At 21.2% G+C, this 4,179-nt stretch overlaps 1 protein-coding gene across 1 annotated transcript in view; it reads left to right on the top strand.

Moving 5' to 3' along the window:
* The window catches only part of LOC117175928, a 24,684-nt gene that overhangs the window by 19,947 nt on the left and 558 nt on the right, over window positions 1-4,179 (top strand). The window lies entirely within an intron of this gene.

The following is a 4,179-nucleotide window of genomic DNA, read 5'->3' as shown; positions in this document are numbered from 1 at the left end:
TATTTCGTTAAAAATACACATTTTTTGTTGAATGATCTTCTTTTTTTTGTAGAAAAGTAATCTTCTTGTTTGAAAATTCAAGTATTCCAGTTAAACATTTATTGTTTTTTAGTTAAAAATTCATTTTTTTCATTGAAAATAAAATTATTTAATGGAAAGTTAAACTGTTTTGTTAAAAATTCATCTGTTCCAGTTAAGTATTTATCAATTTAGTTGAAAATTCATCACTCTGGTTGAAAATGTGTTTGTTTTTTCTGAGCTGAAACGTAATTTTTTTTTTAAATAATCTTTATTTGATTGAGATTTTCTTCTTTTTTTTTAAATTGAAAATTCATGAATTTTGTTGAAAAATCATTTTTTTTTTTTGTAGAAAGTTAATCTTCTTGTTTGAAAATTCATCTTTTTGGTTGTAAATTCAAATATTTTAATTAAATCATTATCTCATTTTATTTTAAAATTCAACTATTTTGTTGAAAATTTGATTTTTTTTTAAAGTAATTTTTTTTTATTCTTTTTTTTAGTTTAAAATTCAACTATCTGGTTAAAAAATTCATGTATTTTATTGACAAGTCGTCTTTTCAGTAGAAAAGTAATCTTTTTGTTTAAAAGTTCATCTTCTTGGTTGAAAAATTAATTTTTGTTTGTGTTGAAAATTCAACTATTTTTGTCGACATTTAATCTTTTTTTGGTTAAAAATTCAACTGATTAAAAATTAATAATCTGTCGAGAGTTCATGTATTTTGTTCAAAAATCGTAAGAATTAAAACTGGGATTTAGAAGAAAAGTGTTTAAAAAATCCGATCCAAGTCAAAATTTAAAAGTTCTTTCTTCCAAATTTTAGGAAAAGATATTACTTCAAGTAGTTTTTAGAGTAAAAATATTTTGAAAAAGAAATATTTCTGAATTATAAAATAAGTTTTTTTAAATTGAAAATTAATTTCTTTTTAAAAATGTAACTACTTTGTTAAAAGTCAATTTTTTATCTAAAAATTTACCTTTTTCAGTTGTATATTTAATTATTTATCTAAAAATCCAATTTTTTGGAACGGAAAATTCAACTGTTCTATTTTTGGTTGAAGTTTTTTCTTTTTTTGTTGAAAGTAATTCTTATTAGTTGAAAATGTATCTTTTTGGTAAGTGTAAAATTCAACTGTTCCAATTGAAGATGTGAATATGTCTTTTTTAATTGAAAATACATTTATTTAGTTAAAATTTACACGTATTTTGTTAAAAAAAAACTATTTTTTTTATAGAAAATCGACTTTTTTGGTAAGAAATGTTTTTTTTCTTTTCTTTGAAAGTTTTTGGTTAAAAAATGAGCTATTTAGTTGAAAAATTGTTTTTCCTGTGGATGAAAAGGAATTTTTTACCGAAACTTTAACTATTTTATTGAACATTTGTTTCTTTTTTGGCTTTTTGGTTAAAATTTTTTTTTTTTTTTTGAATATTTGTTTTTTGACTGTAAATTTATATATTCAATTTTTGGCTGAAATATGAAGTTGATTTTTTTCTAGTTCAAAATTCAACTATTTGTTTGAAAATTTGTCTCTTTTCTTTGAAATTCAACTATTTCGTTAAAATTCTTTTTTTTTTTACAAAAATTCATCTTTTTGTTTAAAAATTCAATTCTTTCAGTTATATATTCATAATTTTAGTTGAAAATTCATATTAAATTTAATAAATAAATTCAGTAATATATTATTTCTATTAATTTTTTAGCCATTAAAAATGTAAACGTACGTTTTACTATTTTCAACTTGAAAATAAATCCATAATAATATAGTCATAATTAAAGGTTTTTATTAAATTAAAAATATTGTTTGAATGTAAATTATTTAATTTGGAATTTCTTAATGTAGAAAAGGAAGAAGTATTTAATATTTAGCAATATTTTACTTTTCATTTAAGACGAATAAATTGAAACCAAATATTTAAAAGAAAACAATTTGAAACTAAATTGTTTTACATAGAAAGCTTAGAATCTTTAGATTTTCAAAGAACTTTTAATCTTTTAGCTGTACAATTTTAATTGTTTTATTTAAAAAGTTTTTAATTTATAAGTGAAATTGTTAAATTTTGACGCATAAATAACAATTGAACACTATTATTTGTAGAAAAAATGTGAGTAATTTTAATAGATATGTAGAAGTTTTGAAAAGATTCAAAATTAATTAAAAACTTGAAATAATTTCAAGTAATTTAAACGAATTGTGTTAACATTTTTTTCAGAACTTCTAAATATATTTTTAAATTAATCGAAACTTTCCCACAATTTTTGAAAATCCAGCAAATTAAATAAAATCCTTAAAATCTTCCATGTTCTTCTTTGATCATTTTTTAAATCTCTTTAAATCTTCTTAAACTTTCTGTTACAATAATTTTTCAAAGTGAAAAATCATTTTCAATTTTCTTAAGAATCTTAAGAAAATTTTTATTATTTTGTAGTCTTTCACAATTCTTGAAAAAATTCTAAATTTTTTTTTTTTTTGCAATTCATTTTAAAATATATTTAAAAGTTCCGAAAAAGTTCAAAAATTATTTTGAATTTGGAAAAATTTTGAACCATGTCTAGATTTTTCAAGATTGTAAAATAAAATTGTAAAGCTTTTGAAGGATGCAAATAATAAGTATTCTATTGTTATTTATAAATTCTAATTTAATGTTTTTTTTTATTTGCAGGATTTTCTAAAATTCATAGAAAAAATTCAAAAGTTATTTTGAATTTGGAAAAATTTAAAACCACTTCTAGATTTCTCAAGATTTTGAAATAAAATTTTAAAAGCTTTTGAAGGATGCCTAGACTAGACTATTCAAAATAAAAATATTTTAATTTCTAATTTAATTTTCCTAAGAATCTTAAGAAAACTTTTATTCTTTTGTAGTCTTTCACAATTTTTAAAATAATTCTAATTTTTTTTTTTTGAAATCTGCAAAAATCTCAATTTTATTTTAAATTCGCCTATAAGTATTTAAAATTATTTCAAGTTCTAAATTTAATTCGAACCTTTTTAAAACTTCTAAATATTTCTTAATATTACTCTAATATTTTTACAAATAATAAAGTGTTCTACTGTTATTTATAAATTTTAATTAAATTTTTTTTAAGTTTGCATGATTTTCTACAAGTTATAGAAATAATTCAATTCATTTTGAAATATATTGAAATTTTTAAGTTTAAAAATTTTAAAGCCCTTGAAGGATGCCTAGACTATTTTAAATAAAAATAATTTAACTTCTAATTACAGAAATGTTGAGTTAAAAAAATTATTTTTCAAGTTTTAATGCGTCTAGCTTAAAATTACTTAAAATAAAATAATTTTGAACATTTTTAAAGTTCATTGCTTGATTCTTTTATTTAAACAATTGAAAGTGTTAACGTGGATTTATATTTTTGGAACCTAATCTGAATTTTTGAACTCAATAATTGATAAAAGTTGTAAATTTTGCAGTTTATTTGCATTTCATCTACCATGGTTTATTTGAAAATAAACTTCCATTTGGTACGTGTAAATTTTTGAGCATTTGAATACACAATTTTTGAATTGAAAAACTTTTAAACTTCAATTTTAAAAGTTTGGTATTCAAATGTTCCACTTTGAATGCTTTAATTTGTTGTTTAATACTTTATATGGAAAAATGTTTAGAATATAGTTTGATTTTTGAAATTTCATTGGCCGTGAAATATGTTTGCGAACCGGGAATTTTTTTCTTTGATTAAGGGAATGTGACACGGCTAAATACCTATATTACCGACCTCACTTTTTCAGTTCACTGAATGTTTTTTTAAACCTAAGAACTTATTTTATAAATAAAATATCGAGCTGAAACTTTGGAAAATGTATTAGGGTACAATAAAGTACGTTTAGGTACTGCATTTTGGTAGGAACTTCACAGAAAATTATTTTATCTTTTTTCTGAACCTCGACATTTTTTGAATGTTCTAACTTTTTTTATACATAAAATATCGGTCTCAAACATTGAGAAATGCAAGAGCCGAAAGAAAACTACGTTTAAGTACAAAGCTTAATAATAAAAGATGTAAAAAAAAAAAATATTTCAACTATCAATCCCATCGGTATCAGCCGGTAACGTTGTGCACGAAAATACGAACTCTCTAGAGCCTCGTCTAGTGGCCGCCAGGTTTCGTATTTTCGTGTACAACGTTACCGGCTGATGCCG

Source organism: Belonocnema kinseyi, chromosome 7, assembly GCF_010883055.1.
Source record: "Belonocnema kinseyi isolate 2016_QV_RU_SX_M_011 chromosome 7, B_treatae_v1, whole genome shotgun sequence".
In the NCBI taxonomy this organism is placed as follows: Eukaryota; Metazoa; Arthropoda; class Insecta; order Hymenoptera; family Cynipidae; genus Belonocnema; species Belonocnema kinseyi.
Note: the sequence above shows the minus strand (reverse complement) of the source record. Positions and strands in the feature narration are given on the sequence as shown.